The sequence below is a fragment of the Ranitomeya variabilis genome, chromosome 3, assembly GCF_051348905.1.
Source record: "Ranitomeya variabilis isolate aRanVar5 chromosome 3, aRanVar5.hap1, whole genome shotgun sequence".
In the NCBI taxonomy this organism is placed as follows: Eukaryota; Metazoa; Chordata; class Amphibia; order Anura; family Dendrobatidae; genus Ranitomeya; species Ranitomeya variabilis.
This window is the reverse complement of record NC_135234.1, coordinates 622,836,552-622,855,371: the sequence shown is the minus strand read 5'-3', so window position 1 is coordinate 622,855,371 and position 18,820 is coordinate 622,836,552. Positions and strand designations below refer to the sequence as shown.

Below are 18,820 nucleotides of genomic sequence, written 5' to 3'. Positions count from 1 at the left end.
ATGGTGTGGGGGTAAGCGTATGGGGCAGGGGCTAATATACAGTGTGACAAAGTAACTGGCAAGGTGCTGGAGGGGAGATATGTTTCAGTGAGGCTTATGGCTTCAGTAATTTAAAAACACAGAAATTTTTCCTTCAGCACATTAAGTGTTGCAAGGGGTTAACGGCCAATTTGTTTAAAGGGATGGGGTTTTTATCTCTACCCCAGGGTGTGGTCTGGGGCTTAAGTAGCTGGCCTCCAGAGGCAGTCGGGGTTCAGTGTCTGTAGAGGAACACTAAGGAGAAGTGCTTGTGTATTCTAAAACCTGAACCGTGGGTCTAGTTAAGCCTGAGCGGGCTGATCCCCGCTACCACAAGGACTGTGCTTTGTGCTACTACTTTGTTTTGTTGGTTTTGCCCAGAGGGCCGCATTTACTTTGTGCTTCACCTTGGTTTATGCTGAATCTAATAAAACAAGGAAGTTCTAAAAGAGACAGAATTCCCGTGTCTACCTCTGTGTACAGATGAGTGAGCTAATCTACCACAACAGCCAGGAACCTAATGCTAACTAACTTAAATTTCTGCTAACCTTTTTAACACCACTTTCTAACATCCATGGCTACCCCCTTCATCACTCCCTTAGCCACCGCCATCTTTGTACTTCTGTGAAGATCAGTCCTCAATGGCGCCATTCAAAACCAATGTATCATGTATAAAAACAAGCCCTTGTTAAAACACAAAAACGTACATTGGCAGTATCCTGAAGGGGTTAAAAAAGCATAATATATAAATATATATAAATTTGGGATCGGGAAGCTCCCTCCCAATCAGTAATGCCAATAGTGCTGGAGTCTGTATACAGGCATCCAAAACATTGTATAATATATGGGACATTTGCAGGAGGCATAAAGCCTGTCCTCCCTCCCCCCCAGCCACAGCCAGATGCCATTCAGGTAAGCGACTTTCTTTTCCTTCACAAATTTCTTTTCGGTCTTTTCAGGGATTCAGTTTTATGCAAATAAGTCTGAAGCCTTGAGCGTCAGCAAAGGCTCTGGCTCATCGCCGGGAAATTAAGAATCTTTCTGTGGTGCAAAAACAAAATTATGTTCAGTGATTGCAAGATATGGTCTCTTCATTGTTCTCATTTATTAGGACACAAATAACCCTAAATGTATTCTTCATATTCATTACTCAGAAAGGACTATCCATTCAGTTTGTGCTCGATTTTCCACGCAATAGGCAGAGGTGTATGGATAGTGAAGGGGTAATTATGAAAGCCATTCACATTTCGCTTAACTACTTTTTCTGGTTCTTTTATAGCCCTGAAGAAACTATGGAGAATTCCTGATCTAAAAAGTAAAAAAAATAATTACCTAACAAAAAATTTGTAATTAAAGTCCACTCATGTGACAGAATGACTGGCAACTGTCAAACCACCCTAGTATCGACTACACCGCCTTAAACCTGCACGTGTGCTGATCTCGGTGGGCACTCCTGGCAGCGGATCATGTGAGATGTCTCATGTCATTAGCTGCACACAGCCTTGTGACTAAATCAGACGAGCGTAGCTTCAGCCAGATACAGCGTTAACATTGGCAGCAGTCCTAGGACTGCCTGTGGCTAAACACGCTGACCTCAATCTTGTAATACGCCACATTTAAATATACATTATAAAATCCAAACACCCAGGCTCATCTCTTTTCAGATGGCAGATGTTTCTATAGCTGCCCCCATTAATAACCTTATTACACTAAAATGCCGACAGATGTACGAAGTCCTTATATAACTCATCACAAGTATTAAAGCATATACAGATTTGTTTTGCAAGGTCTCAATGAAAAGCAAGTGGAGAACCAAGGATCTCTTCCAGAATCTCATTAACTCGCCATATATTTCAATGTAAAGCGAGTAAGAGGATCTTCAAACCTCTTATTCCCAAGTGCAGGCACCTGTGCACTTCCTATTCTAGAAAAAGCTAGCAAAACTATGCGGTGCAACATTATAAAAGACTAGGTGACTGTATTAAGTTGTGGGACATTTATTTCAGATGCATTGCCACTGAAAAGATGGCGAGTCATAGACCTGGCCCTAAAACCACACAGAACAGACAGCATCACAATGTCAATCTTTCTTGTTTTATAGTGTCGTTTGAGCAATGAAGAATAGTCCGATTACAAGGACCCAGTTGTTAGATCAGGCAGAAATACCTGACAGTGTGCACCCAGCTATGTATGCTTCCTCCCAGGCCTGAGAGGGTTACGGCACACTGTAAGGCTCTGGATGTCTGAATCCCAGGTTTGTGTCTGCTTACTAACAATTCTTACACTAGACATAACTTTTTTTCATGAGATATTGTTATAAATTATCCACAAGACAAGCGAAAAACCTATAATTGAGAAGTCCACCAAAGTTATGAAGTTCAATGCCCTCCATGTGAATGTAGTGCACATGTGTGACCAATGCTGTAAGGGTATGTTTCCACGTTCAGGAAACCCAGTGCTTTGGATGCAGCGGATACCCCACTCCCACCCCCAGTTGTACACGTGCTGATTCCGGATGTGTTCATTGAGCACATGTTGAATCACCGCATTGATTCATTGACTGTGGTATTTATAAATTGACATGATGCAGTCTATAAAGACGCGCCGCATGTCCGGATACGCAGGGCTGCCGGATGCGGCCGTGCACACATAGTGGAGACGGGATTTCATAAACTCCTCTCCACTATGCTGTAACAGCTGGACGCTGCGGATTGGATGCTGCGGCTGTACGCAGTGTCCAATCCACAGCAAATCCACATGCAAATCCTGGACACAGGCGAGCACAATACTGCTCCATTTACACTGGAAACACTGGTCCATGTTCTAGAAATTGGCGAGGGTCCCATTAATTCAACCCCATTCATCACCTATCCCCTGGTTAATTGATAAAAGTTATTCATGGGATAACTAAACAAAAATAAACAAAAAGGTATCAATATCTATGATCCAATAAACTATTCAGGCAGCCTTTTCTTTGGGCTCTCTATAGGCACACAATGAACTCATTGAACCTGTCAGATCACTTTTTTCCCCTCAAGCAGCAATGGAAAATTAAATTTAAAGCCAGATTTAGATTTGTAGTTTAACGGCTCTACTAGTTTTTACACTAGAAGCAGAATGATTTAATTATGCTTTGCATTCTAAAAGACATTACAGGAGATTACTGAAAGCGCACAGAAGCCAGAAGAATGGTATTGGCGGTAGTAACCAACGCAGTTCTACAGTTCCTTTTAAGCTGAACCATACACTTCCAATAGCCGTCCACTGCTCAATGACTTATTTGGCAGACAGATATTCCAAATTAGCTCTCCATACTCATGGACACTTGGTATGGCAGAGCATGTATTCTCAATGGAAGAGGGGAGAAACCCACTGACATACATTTGGGGCAATTTATCTCCAAGAGCAAATGAGTAGCGATACAGAGTCATTATGTCCAATCCTTTACTAACATTCAGAGTGTAGAATTCTCAAGTCCATATATACAGTGACATGCACACATCTGGGCACTCCTCGTCTAAATTACTGTTATTGTGAACAGTTAAGCAAGTTGAAGAAGAAATGACCACTAAAAGCCCTAAAGTTAAAGATGACACATTTACTTTGTATTTTAGGCAAAATACATATTATTTATATATATATATATATATATATATATATATATATATATATATATATATTTATTATACACACACATTTTTTACATGTTAAAAATTACAAAAAGGAAAATGGATGTGTTTTGGATGTATCACAGCTTGTAAACGCTTTTTGTAGTTAGCCAAAAGTCTTTCAATTCTTGTTTGAAGGGTTTTCATCCATTCTCCCTTAGAAAATTCTTTCAGTTCTCTGAGATTCCTGGGTCGTCTTACATGCACTGTTATTTTGAGGTCTAGCCACAGATTTTCAATGTTGTTCAGACTGTGGGGGCCACTATAAGCTGTTGTGCATTTTGAGGCAGTCTATTGTGGATTTTGATGCGTGTTGAGAATCATTATCCATTTATAGAAGCCATCCTCTTTTCAACTTCAGCTTTTTACAGATGGTGTTAGGTTTGCATCAAGAATTTGTTGAAATTTCATTGAATCCATTCTTCCCTCTACCTGTGAAATGTCCCCAATGCCATTGGCTGCAACACAACCCGAAAGCCTGATTGATCCACCTCTATACTTAATGGTAGGGGAAATGTTCTTTTCCTGAAATTATGTGCCCTCTTTTCTCCACACATACCTTTTATCATTGTGGCCAAAGAGTTCTATTTTAACCTCTTTGGTCCACAAGACTTGTTTCCAAAATGCATCAGGCTTGTTTAATGTCCCTTTGCATACTTCTGACGCTGAATTTTATGGAGAGGATGTAGGAGAGATTTTCTTCTGATGACTTTTTCATAAAGGTCATATTTGTGCAGGTGTTTCTGAACAGTAGAACAATGTACCACAACTCCAGAGTCTGCTAAAGCTTTCTAAAAGGTTCTTTGCAGTCAAGCGGGGGTTCTGATATGCCACTTTAGCAATCCTACGAGAAGCTCACTGAAATTTTGCTTGGTGTTCCACACCTTATTTTGATGTCCACTGTTCCAGTTACATGCCATTTCTGAATTACATTTCGAACTGAGGAAAAGGAATTTGAAAACGCTTTATCTTCTTATCTCCTTCTGCTTTGTAGGACTCCATCATTTTCATTTTCAGAGTGCTATGCTGTTTTTGGCACAAGGTTAGGAGTCTGGGTTTTTATTAAGCTGGAAAATTTGCAGCACCTGGCCTTTACCAACGATTATAGTGAACAAGCCATAACCATGACAGGCTAATTAAGGTCTGAAACCTTGATCAAAGCTATCGGAGCACACAAATCTCCAAGAGTGCCCAAACTTTTGCATTGGCCAATTTTCCTTTTTGTAACTTTTAAGATGTAAAAAGTGACACACACATACATATTATAACATATATACATAGTGTGGTATGGTGACTGGTCTTGTGATTAATGGGCGGTATGTATAGCAGAGGTGGGTGGGCCTGTGATGGAAGCCTGGGCGTGTTTTGCTCAGCAGATCTGCTGAGGGATTTGTTTTACATTGGGAAGGCTTCCAGGTGACTTGGAGAGATGGGTGGGTCCATTCACCTACATACCCACCCAAAGGGGTGTGTCTGAGTACCTAAGATGGTTATGTGTTTAAAGACATGCGGTGATGTCACGATCACCTGAATAGCCATGTGATAGGTAACTGGGTGTGGTTACAACTATGTAATGGAGGTGTGTTTGGCATATGGAAGCGAGTGATGGCTAGTCTGAGCCAGAGCAAGGAGGCCTGTGAGATACCTCCGGAGTGGACGGTCTTATAATAGTGAGTGATACTGACCGGGGTCAGTGAGAGATGTCTGTGGGATACCTCTGAGGATAAGAGGCATCCGGGAACCTGTGTGGCCAACACCAACAGGTAACGGACAGAGATCCATGTTATACTGACCGGGGTCAGAGAGAAAGAGAGAGACTGTGTTTACTCTATGTTTATGGGATATCTCTGAGGATAAGAGGCATTCGGAAACCTGTGTGGCTGACACCAACAGGTAACGGACAGGGATCCGTGTTATGCTGACCGGGGTCAGTGAGAACCTGTTTTTATGCTATAGAGCCGAATGAGTAACGGACTGTGTACTGGCTGCTGCATACTACTTGGTTCCTGAGGAGCGGTTTATGCTGCTTACTAATAAACCAAATGGACTTTAACCCTGAGTATCCCTGCATTTGCCTCAGCGACCAGCAAAACGAGTAATCCCTGTCCACAGACAGTGTGGGACGTTACAATAGATATTGTCAAAATAATAACAAAGTGGCTTAGGGTATGTGCACACGCTGCGGATTTTGCTGCGGATCCGCAGCGTTTCCGCAGCTGCGGGTCCGTAGCAGTTTCCCATGAGTTTACATTACAATGTAAACCTATGGGAAACAAAAAACACTGAGCCCATGCTGCGGAAAAAAAGGAGCGGAAACACAGCGGTTTACATTCCGCAGCATGTCACTTCTTTCTGCGGATTCCACAGCAGTTTTACAGCTGCTCCTATAGAAAACAGCAGTTGTCAAACCGCAGAAAAACCATGGTAAATTTGCGATAAATCTGCAGCAAAAACGCAGCGTTTTTGCCCTGCAGATTTATCAAATCCGCTGCGGAAAAATCCGCAGTGGACCATTATACGTGTGCACATACCCTTAAGGATAACAAAGTTAATGTTTTGGAGTGGCCATCACAAAGCCCCGATCTCAATCCTATTGAAAATATATGGGCGAAGCTGAAAAAGCAGGTGCGAGCAAGGTAACCTACAAACCTGGACAGTTACATTAGTTTTGTCAGGAGGAATGGGCCCAAAGTCTGACCAACTATTGTGAGAAGTTTGTGGAAGGATATCCCAAACGTTTGACCCAAGTCATTCAGTTTAACCCCTTTCTAATAATACACCGATGTCGGACAACCTCCCTTTGATGTGGGCTCCGGCGGTGAGCCCACATCTTTTCCGGCACATGTCAGCTATTTTGAACAGCTGACATGAGCCGCTAACAGCCGCTGAAGGAATCGCAATCCTCCTGACACTGTTAACCCAATAAATGCCATGTTTGGTGTCTATCAACTCGTAATGACCTGGAGAATCATCATGGCAGGTCAGTTTTGGCATTTAGTGAACATAGTAAAAAAAAAGCAAAACAAAATACAACTGTGGGATTCTACTTTTTTTTGCAATTTCACCATACTTGGAATTTTGTTCACATTTTCCAGTAAACTATGTTAAAACCAATGGTTTCGTTCAAAAGTACAACTATTCCCGCAAAAAACAAAAAATAAAAAAAATTATGGCTTTGGGAAGAAGGGAAGCAAAAAATGAAAAACGCAAAAAAGAAAATACCTCCGGTCATGAAGGTGTTAAGGGCAATGGTACCAAACAAATACTAATGAAATGCATGTAAACTTTTGACTTAACAAGAACGAGGGAGTACAAAACACCTATACAAAATATATCAAATATTTATTAATTGTTTGTTAACCCCTTTCTGACATCTGACGTACTATCCCGTCGAGGTGGGGTGGGCCCGTATGACCACCGACGGGATAGTACGTCATCACCGATCAGCGGCGCTCACGGGGGGAGCGCGGCCGAGTGTCAGCTGCATATCGCAGCTGACATCCGGCACTATGTGCCAGGAGCGGTCACGGACCGCCCCCGGCACATTAACCCCCGGCACACCGCGATCAAACAAGCCCTGCGGGCTTCCCTGAGACCCCCGGAGCAACGCGATGTGATCGCGTTGCTCCGAGGGTCTCCTATCTCCCTCCTCGCCGCAGGTCCCGGATCCAAGATGGCCGCGGCATCCGGGTCCTGCAGGGAAGGAGGTGGCTTACCGAGTGTCTGCTCAGAGCAGACACTTGGTAAGCCTGCAGCCCTGCACAGCAGATCGCAGATCTGGCAGAGTGCTGTGCACACTGCCAGATCAATGATCTGTGATGTCCCCCCCTGGGACAAAGTAAAAAAGTAAAAAAAAATTCCCCACATGTGTGTAAAAAAAAAAAAAAAAAAAAATATCCTAAATAAAGAAAAAAATATATATATATTATTCCCATAAATACATTTCTTTAGCTAAATAAAATTAAAAAAAACAATAAAAGTACACATATTTAGTATCGCCGCGTCCGTAACGACCCAACCTATAAAACTGCCCCACTAGTTAACCCCTTCAGTAAACACCGTAAGAAAAAAAAAAAAACGAGGCAAAAAACAACGCTTTATTATCATACCGCCGAACAAAAAGTGGAATAACACGCGATCAAAAAGACTGATATAAATAACCATGGTACCGCTGAAAACGTCATCTTGTCCCGCAAAAAACGAGCCGCCATACAGCATCATCAGCAAAAAAATAAAAAAGTTATAGTCCTGAGAATAAAGCGATACCAAAATAATTATTTTTTCTATAAAATAGTTTTTATCGTATAAAAGCGCCAAAACATAAAAAAAATGATATAAATGAGGTATCGCTGTAATCGTACTGACCCGACGAATAAAACTGCTTTATCAATTTTACCAAACGCGGAACGGTATAAACGCCTCCCCCAAAAGAAATTCATGAATAGCTGGTTTTTGATCACTCTGCCTCACAAAAATTGGAATAAAAAGCGATCAAAAAATGTCACGTGTCCGAAAATGTTACCAATAAAAACGTCAACTCGTCCCGCAAAAAACAAGATCTCACATGACTCTGTGGACTCAAATATGGAAAAATTACAGCTCTCAAAATGTGGTAACGCAAAAAATATTTTTTGCAATGAAAAGCGTCTTTCAGTGTGTGACAGCTGCCAATCATAAAAATCCGCTAAATAACCCGCTATAAAAGTAAATCAAACCCCCCTTCATCACCCCCTTAGTTAGGGAAAAATGTATTTATTTCCATTTTCCCATTAGGGTTAGGGTTAGGGCTAGAGTTAGGACTAGAGTTAGGGCTAGGGTTAGGGTTAGGGCAAGGGTTAGGGCTAGGGTTAGGGTTAGGGTTGGGGCTAGGGTTGGGGCTAGGGTGGGGGCTAGGGTTGGGGCAAGGGTTGGGGCTAGGGTTGGGGCTAAAGATAGGGTTAGGGTTTGGATTACATTTGCGGTTGGGAATAGGGTTGGGTGTGTCTGGGTTAGAGGAGTGGTTAGGGTTACTGTTGGGATTAGGGGTGTGTTTGGATTAGGGTTTCAGTTATAATTGGGGGGTTTCCACTGTTTAGGCACATCAGGGGCTCTCCAAACGGGACATGGCATCCGATCTGAATTCCAGCCAATTCTGCGTTGAAAAAGGAAATCAGTGCTCCTTCCCTTCAGAGCTCTCCCGTGTGCCCAAACAGGGGTTTACCCCAACATATGGGGTATCAGCGTACTCAGGACAAATTGGGCATCATCTTTTGGGGTCCAATTTATCCTGCTACCCTTGGGAAAATACAAAACTGGGGGCCAAAAAATGATTTTTTATTTTCACGGCTCTGCGTTGTAAACTGTAGTGAAACACTTGGGGGTTCAAAGTTCTCACAACACATCTAGATAAGTTCCTTGGGGGGTCTAGTTTCCGATATGGGGTCACTTGTGGGGGTTTGTACTGTTTGGGTACATCAGGGGCTCTGCAAATGCAACGTGACGCCTGCAGACCAATCCATTTAAGTCTGCATTCCAAATGGCGCTCCTTCCCTTCCGAGCTCTGTCATGCGCCCAAACAGTGGTTCCCCCCCACATATGGGGTATGAGCGTACTCAGGACAAATTGGACAACAATGTTTGGGGTCCAATTTATCCTGATACCCTTGTGAAAATACAAAACTGTGGGCTAAAAATCATTTTTGTGAAAAAAAAAAGAATTTTTATTTTCACGGCTCTGCGTTATAAACTGTAGTGAAACACTTGGGGGTTCAAAGCTATCAAAACACATCTAGATAAGTTCCTTAGGGGGTCTACTTTCCAAAATGGTGTCACTTGTGGGGGTTTTTAATGTTTAGGCACACCAGGGGCTCTCCAAACGCAACATGGCATCCCATCTTAATTCCAGTCAATTTTGCATTGAAAAGTAAAATAGCGCTCCTTCCCTTCCGAGCTCTGCTATGCGCCCAAACAGTGGTTTACCCCCACATATGGGGTATCGTCGTACTCAGGACAAATTGCACAACAACTTTTGTGGTCTAATTTCTTCTCTTACCCTTGGGGAAATAAAAAAATGGGGGCGAAAAGATCATTTTTGTGAAAAAATATGATTTTTTATTTTTACGGCTCTGCATTATAAACTTCTGTGAAGCACTTGTTGGGTCAAAGTACTCACCACACATCTAGATAAGATCCTTAGGGGGTCTACTTTCCAAAATGGTGTCACTTGTGGGGGGTTTCAATGTTTAGGCACATCAGGGGCTCTCCAAATGCAACATGGCGTCCCATCTCAATTCCAGTCAATTTTGCATTGAAAAGTCAAATGGCGCTCCTTTCCTTCCGAGCTCTGCCATGCGCCCAAACAGTGGTTTACCCCCACATATGGGGTATCAGCGTACTCAGGACAAATTGTACAACAAATTTTGGGGTCTATTTTCTCCTGTTACCCTTGGTAAAATAAAACAAATTGGAGCTGAAATAAATTTTGTGTGAAAAAAAAGCCGGATTACTCACCGGTAATGCTCTTTTAGCGAGTCCACAACAGCACCCCACTGGAGAGAGGGATCCGCCCCGCAGGAACAGGAAACCTATTGAGAAATAAAAGAGGGCGGTCCGCCTCTCCTCCTCAGTTTTGATTTCAGAGTACCCGGAGGACCGCCAGTATTAGGCAAATATCATTTATTTCATTCTTTAAACTTATTTGCTTATGATTAAAAGGAATTTACTCAATCAGTATTATATTGATCTAGGGCGGGATGTAAGAGGGTGCTGTCGTGGACTCACTAAAAGAGCATTACCGGTGAGTAATCCGGCTTTTTACTCTTCGCCACGACAGCACCCCACTGGAGATCTTTCAGAGACCATCACCTAGGGAGGGGACCACCGTGCTGAGGACAGTCCTGCCAAAGTCTAGGTCAGAAGTTGACGATAGGTCTAGCCTATAGTGGTTATAGAATGTAGAAGGATTTGACCACGTTGCCGCCTTACATATAGTTTCAATCGGGACGTCTCCCCTCTCTGCCCAGGAGGATGCCATCGCTCTGGTGGAGTGTGCCGTTATGCCTTCCGGAGGGATTTCTTTCCTCGCGGAGTAAGCCAGTCTGATAGATTCTCTGATCCACCGGGATAAGGTGCTTTTTGTTACTCCATGACCCTTCTTGACACCCTGGAAGGAAATAAACAGAGCCCTACTCTGTCGCCAGCTGCTGGTCTTTTCAATGTATTTTAACACTACTCTTTTAACGTCTAGAGTGTGATATTTTTGTTCTTCAGGAGTGGATGGATTACTGAAGAAAGTGGGCAAGATTATTTCTTGTGACCTGTGGAATTTTTTCGCTACTTTGGGTAGATAGGAAGGGTCTGGTTTAAGAATTAGTTTATCCTGAAAGGTTAACAAAAAAGGTGGATCTATGGAGAGTGCTTGGATGTCACTGATTCTCCTAGCTGAAGTCAGTGCTACCAAGAGGGCCGTCTTTAGTGATAGACATTTAATTGATATTGAGTCTATTGGCTCGAATGGAGAGTCTGTTAGGGCTTGTAAGACTAAATTTAAATCCCAGGGTGGAATCCTAGGTATGTTAACTGGATTCATTCTTTCGCAGGCCGTAATAAATCTGGATACCCATCTATCCCCCGCGATGTTATGGCCATAGAGGGCTCCTAGTGCTGAAACATGAACCTTTAAGGTGTTTACAGTTAGACCCAGTTCTCTCCCTTTTTGAAGAAATTCCAAGATAGAGTATATAGGAATTTCTGATGTATTGGTAGATGTATGGAATTGCAGGAATTTTTTCCATACTCTCGTATAGATTTTTGTGGTGGAGGGTTTCCTACTATGGAGAAGTGTATCAACCAAACCCCCCGAGAACCCTCTTGACCTTAGCATCTGCCTCTCAAGTTCCAGGCCGTCAGGTGAAGATTGTCCACCTGAGGGTGGAAAAACGGACCTTGGAAGAGAAGATTGGGCGTTGAGGGGAGGACCCAAGGATCTGAGATCGACATAGTCTGTAGCCATGAGAACCATGGTCTCTTGGGCCAGAATGGAGCTATCAGTACAACTCTCGCCCCTTCCTCCCTGATTTTGCGTATGACTTGAGGTAGCAATATGATCGGAGGAAACGCGTACGCCAGACTGAACTGCCAAGGGGCTTGGAGAGCGTCCAGAATGTCCGGATGATCCGCTGGTGATAGGGAGGCGAATCTCTGAACTTTTCTGTTTCTTCTTGTGGCGAAGAGATCTATCTGAGGACGGCCCCAAAGAGATACTATGTCCAGGAAAATTTGTTGGTTTAGACACCACTCCCCTTGTTTTAGGGTGTGTCGGCTTAGAAAGTCCGCCTGCTGATTGCTTGCTCCTCTTATGTGCAACGCAGTAAGGGATGCTAGATGATTTTCTGCTAGATTTAAAATTTCCGTAGCAGAAGACATCAGAGTCTCTGATCGCGTACCTCCTTGACGGTTTAGATACGCCACGGTGGTGGTGTTGTCGGACAGGACTCTGACGTTTTTCCCCCGAAGCTGTGGGAGGAAATGGTATAAGGCGTACTTTACAGCATTTAGTTCTTTGAAGTTAGAGGAGCTGCAGCTTTCCTCTATGCTCCATGATCCCTGGCAATAATCATTCCCCATATGAGCGCCCCATCCATGAGGACTGGCGTCAGTGGTTATGGTATGAGATGGCGTTATTACCCATGGAACCCCACTCATCAAATGGTCTGAGTCTAGCCACCACTCTAAGGAAGTTAAAACCTCCTGAGATAAGGTTATTTTTGCATTTAGATGACCCAATAACCGTTTATCCTCTTGTAAAACTTGATGTTGCAGTGTTCTAGTGTGGTGTTGAGCCCATCTTACTGCAGGTATACAAGAGATTAGAGACCCTAATAATGACATAGCCTGTCTTAGGGATATACGTGGATTGTTTATTGCGGCTAGGACCTTGTGTCTGATCAGTGAAATTTTTACCTGTGGCAGAAGACACTTTTGAGATATAGAGTCTAAATGGAACCCCAAGAACGCTTGACGGGAAAGTGGAGTGAGTCTGGATTTGTCGGTATTGATTATCCAGCCCAGGCCCTGTAGAGAGGAAATTGTGTGAGCTAAACGGTCAGTACATTGAGTAGCTGAATTTCCTATTACCAGAAAATCATCCAGATAGGGCACAATCAAGGTTTCCTTCTGGCGAAGGTAGGCCATCACCTCTAGCATTATCTTGGTGAAGATCCTCGGTGCTGTTGAGAGGCCGAAGGGCAGGGCCACATATTGAAAATGATGAACCTCGTTGTTGATTTTTACCGCCACCCTGAGGAATTTCTGGTATCTGTTATGAATAGGGAGATGATAATATGCATCTTTTAGATCAATGCCCCCCATCATACAATTTGGGAAGAGGAGCTTTATGGTGGATCTAATGGACTCCATTTTAAAGGTATAATTTTCGATAAATAAGTTGAGTTTTTTAAGGTTAATGATTGTCCTGAAAGAACCGTCGGGTTTAGAAATTAAGAATAGGGGAGAGTAGAACCCCCTACCCTCCTGTCCCACCGGAACTTGGACTAGGACCCGTTTTGATAATAGGGTTTGAATTTCAAGCTCTAACGCCTGTTGCTGTATAGGCGAGCTGAAAGATGTTATAATATAAGACTCGTGGGGGACACGAGAGAATTTTAATTTAATTCCATCTCGGATGATATTTAAAACCCACGAGCTAGATGTAATCTTTTCCCATTGAGTGGCGAAAAACTTCAATCTACCCCCAACTGGTATATCCTCAGTATTTGTTATCTTTTGAGGGGTTGGGTCTTCTGAACATGGTACCTCTCTGCTTTTCATCTTTAGCGGTCCATGTTGTAGACCTATCCGTTTGCTTTCTTTTGCCAAACGGTCTCCTTTTGAAGGCTCTCCTATAAAAAGGAATGGAAGAGTCAGGAAAAGCTTTTTTCCTGTCTTTCGCCTTCTTTAGTATGTCATCTAGAGTTTTGCCAAAGAGGAACTCACCCTCACATGGGATGGCGCATATTTTAGATTTTGACTGCGCATCGCCCTTCCAGCTTTTCATCCATAGTGCACGCTTCTCAATTTGTTGGTCCAATTGATCTATCCATATGAGCATTGATCTGGCTGTGCAAGTGCTTGCTACTGCTGGCTTAAATATTCCCGTAGTTGCCTCCCAGGATCTTTTTAGGGAGGACTCGGCTTTGCGATCTAGAGGATCCGAGAGCAGTCCCGCATCTTCTACAGGCAGAGTTGACTGCTTCGAGGTAGAGGCTACAGCAGCATCAACTTTAGGGACTTTTGTCCATGTGAGAAGCTCGTCGTCACTAAACGGGTATTTTCGTTTTGACGATGAGGGTAAAAAGCTTCTCTGATCTTGCTTTTCCCACTCCCTTTTTATTAACGCTTTCACTGCCGGTATGACCGGAAAGCATCTCCTTTTTCTCTCTGCCAAACCCGCAAACATTATATCTTGCGTGGTTTGTGCTCCTTTTGTCTCTTCACACCCCATAGTGTCTCGTATTGATTTCACTAAATTGTCCACACTTTCCACCGGGAAGCAAGGACGTCCCTCAATTTCAGACGATGAAGATGATGATGATGATGATGACGACAGGGAGGCGTCTGAACACACAACCTGGTCACTGTCTGAATTTGACGAGGGTGTCGGTATTTTGGGTTTGGCTTTATGCGGTTTATCTTGGGATATGGCTCTTAATTCTTCCCTGATAATGGTACGCAAGTCCGTAATGGACATTGCCGCTCCTTGTGTGGTTTCAGATATACAGCCTTGACAAAGTTTTTTGGGGTATGAGTCGGGTAGGGGCTGGCTACATAGAGCACATTCTTTATGTTTTGTTTTTTCACGTTTTTTACCCTGACCCGTGCGCTGATGAGAGAAGGAGGAGGGAGAGAGAGAGAGAGGGGAAATAGCATTAGCTTAATAGGTAGAGTCACTCACACTCACCCAGTGAAGCTGATAATACCGGATCAGAAGCCCGAGATCCTGTCCTGGATCTGATCACCGAACCGCTCTTATGACCGGTGTCTGAAGATCCTTTGCTGGGACGATCTTTGGCAGGGGGTACTTGGTCTCCTGTTTCAGGGTCCATGGCACCTGGGGATGACATCTTACATCGCCAGATAGTAGCGCTCATTTGATTTAAATATGGCGCCTAAGCGTCCTCCATCTTGCGCATGCGCAAGGACCGCACCTTCCCCCCCGCCGCCGGCCGCAGCTTGGATACTCCGGAAGTTCAAACTATACTTCCGGGTAATCCTTGGTGGTGGTCGGCGCGTGCGCAGTCCGAGCCCCGGACTCACTTCCGGAACGCTGTCCTCACCTGCTCAGCGAGGATTCCGGCGCCTGCTATTGCCACCTGCTTCGGAAACGATGCCCGGCGGCCTTACCCGGACCAGGTCATCATCCGGGCTTCTGTCAGGCGAGGAGGGAGCCGTCAAACGGATCTCCCCCGACGCTGCCTCTGGACTGCAGCCCCTGCCGTTCTTAAAAGACACCGCACAGGCGGCGTGCATGCCCAGGTATTTTTTCTTCATAGAAATCCTGTCGTTCCTGCAGGAACAGGAAACCTAAACTGAGGAGGAGAGGCGGACCGCCCTCTTTTATTTCTCAATAGGTTTCCTGTTCCTGCGGGGCGGATCCCTCTCTCCAGTGGGGTGCTGTCGTGGCGAAGAGTAAAAGTTAAATGTTTATTTTTATTTAAACATTCCAAAAATTCCTGTGAAACACCTGAAGGGTTAATAAACTTCTTGAAAGTGGTTTTGAGTACCTTGAGGGGTGCAGTTTTTAGAATGGTGTCACACTTGGGTATTTTCTATCATATAGACCCCTCAAAATGACTTCAAATGAGATGTGGTCCCTAAAAAAAAATGGTGTTGTAAAAATGAGAAATTGCTGGTCAACTTTTAACCCTTATAACTCCGTCACAAAAAAAAAATTTTGGTTCCAAAATTGTGCTGATGTAAAGCAGACATGTGGGAAATGTTACTTATTAAGTATTTTGCGTGACATATGTCTGTGATTTAAGGGCATAAAAATTCAAAGTTGGAAAATTGCGAAATTTTCAAAATTTTTGCCAAATATTCGTTTTTTTCACAAATAAACGCAAGTTATATCGAAGAAATTTTACCACTATCATGAAGTACAATATGTCACGAGAAAACAATGTCAGAATCGCCAAGATCCGTTGAAGCGTTCCAGAGTTATAACCTCATAAAGGGACAGTGGTCAGAATTGTAAAAATTGGCCCGGTCATTAACGTGCAAACCACCCTTGGGGGTGAAGGGGTTAAAATACCATATACACAATAATAAAAAACAATATATGGACAAAGATAGTTAAAGTGAAGGGCACAAGACAGAAAAGGATCCAACACAATTACATATGTATAAGGACCGGGAATTTAGAGACCAAAGAATTTTTTTTCCTCCATGATGCAATAATATGATGTAAATATATAGATATAAATGTATTGCAGCACTATCACAGTACTAAAGCAGTTGATATAACAGAATGGGTGTAGCTAGGGTAAATAAAGGCCTACTGCCATCATAACTACGACCCCATAAATATAACCCCATTATACACTGTGTGAGAAGTGCACTTATCCTGTGCCTTAAAAAAAAGATATAAAGATAAGCCACAGTATATGGCGGTATTTTATGACAAGTGATTTTTTATGCACTATGTGGGAAATGCACTTCTCCTGCGCCTTAAAACAGTGCCGTAATGACATTTAAAATACTTTTCAAACTATGGACATGCGCAGCAGTCAGAACCTTTCCCAATATGGCGATCTTTTTTTCTTCAGCACCGCATTGTGCGGGTGCATACACACTTGGATTTATGGGAAGGTTGATATGTCGTCACAGACATGCGCAATAGACTCCCGAGGATCTAGCATGTATTTTTAAAGGGAACCTGTCACCCCCCAGGCGTTTGTAACTAAAAGAGCCACCTTGTGCAGCACTAATGCTGCATTCTGTCAAGGTTGCTCTTTTAGTTCGGGTCCCTGCAAACGCTGCAATAATCGCTTTTATAATTTGTCCCTGATACCTTGAAATAGACCTGGGGGCAAGTCTTTTCCCCCTGACAGAAATGCCTCCCAGCCGTCACTCAGGGCTTCTGCGTACCGGGCGCCGCCTCCACTTCCTTCCTCAGCGTCCCCGGCGCCTGCGATGTAAGTTTTTTTTCGGGCTTGCGTAGTTGCGCTGCCCTTCGAACTGTATATATATATATATATATATATATATATATATATATATATATATATATATATATATATATATATATATATATACACACACACACACACACACACACACACACACACACACACACAGTGCAGAGCAAAAGTTTGGACACGTTCTCATTTAAAGATTTTTCTGTATTTTCATGATTATGAAAAATTGTACATTCACACTGAAGGCATCAAAACTATGAATTAACACATGTGGAATTATATACTTAACAAAAAAAAGTGTGAAACAACTGAAAATACATCTTATATTCTAGGTTCTTCAAAGTAGCCACCTTTTGCTTTGATGACTGCTTTGCACACTCTTGGCATTCTCTTTATGAGCTTCAAGTGGTAGTCACCGGAAATGGTTTTCACTTCACAGGTGTGCCCTGTCAGGTTTAATAAGTGGGATTTCTTGCCTTATAAATGGGGTTGGGACCATCAGTTGTGTTGAGCAGAAGTCTGGTGGATACACAGCTGATAGTCCTACTGAATAGACTGTTAGAATTTGTATTATGGCAAGAAAAAAGCAGCTAAGTAAAGAAAAATGAGTCGCCATCATTTCCTTAAGAAATTAAAACTTTGACAGCGTCCCCAAGTGCAGTTGCAAAAACCATCACGCGCTACAAAGAAACTGGCTCACATGAGGACCGCCCCAGGAAAGGAAGACCAAGAGTCACCTCTGCTTCTGAGGATAAGTTTATCCGAGTCACCAGCCTCAGAAATCGTAAGTTAACAGCAGCTCAGATTAGGGACCAGGTCAATGCCACACAGAGTTCTAGCAGACACATCTCTACAACTGTTAAGAGGAGACTTTGTGCAGCAGGCCTTCATGGTAAAATAGCTGCTAGGAAACCACTGCTAAGGACAGGCAACAAGCAGAAGAGACTTGTTTGGGCTAAAGAACACGAGGAATGGACATTAGACCAGTGGAAATCTGTGCTTTAATCTGATGAGTCCAAATTTGAGATCTTTGGTTCCAACCACATTGTCTTTGTGCGACGCAGAAAAGGTGAACGCATGGACTCTACATGCCTGGTTCCCACACTGAAGCATGGAGGAAGTGTGATGGTGTGGGGGTGCTTTGCTGGTGACACTGTTGGGGATTTATTCAAAATTGAAGGCATACTGAACCAGCGTGGCTACCACAGCATCTTGCAGCGGCATGCTATCGGGTTTGCGTTTAGTTGGACCATCATTTATTTTTCAACAGGACAATGACCCCAAACACACCTCCAGGCTGTGTAAGGGCTATTTGACCAAGAAGGAGAGTGATGGGGTGCTACGCCAGATGACCTGGCCTCCACAGTCACCAGCCCTGAACCCAATCAAGATGGTTTGGGGTGAGCTGGACCACAGAGTGAAGGTAAAAGGGCCAACAAGTGCTAAGCATCTCTGGGAACGCCTTCAAGATTCTTGGAAGACCATTCCCAGTGACTACCTCTTGAAGCTCATCAAGAGAATGCCAAGAGTGTGCAAAGCAGTCATCAAAGCAAAAGGTGGCTACTTTGAAGAACCTAGAATAGAAGACATATTTTCAATTGTTTCACACTTTTTTTTAAAGTATATAATTCCACATGGGTTAATTAATAGATTTGATGCCTTCAGTGTGAATGTACAATTTTCATGGTCATGAAAATACAGAAAAATCTTTAAATGAGAAGGTGTGTCCAAACTTTTGATCTGCACGGATATATATATATATATATATATATATATATATATATATATATATATATATATATATATATATATATATATATATATATATATATATATATATATATCTAATATATAAAGCTGAATGTGTGTGTGTGTGTATGTATGTATGTATGTATGTATGTATGTATGTATGTCCGGGATTGGCATCTGAACCGTAGCAGCTACAGCCACAAAATTTTGCACA

At 43.0% G+C, this 18,820-nt stretch overlaps 1 protein-coding gene across 3 annotated transcripts in view; it reads right to left on the bottom strand.

Moving 5' to 3' along the window:
• Positions 1–18,820, bottom strand: part of ATG101 (autophagy related 101) — a 29,794-nt gene that overhangs the window by 2,738 nt on the left and 8,236 nt on the right. The window lies entirely within an intron of this gene.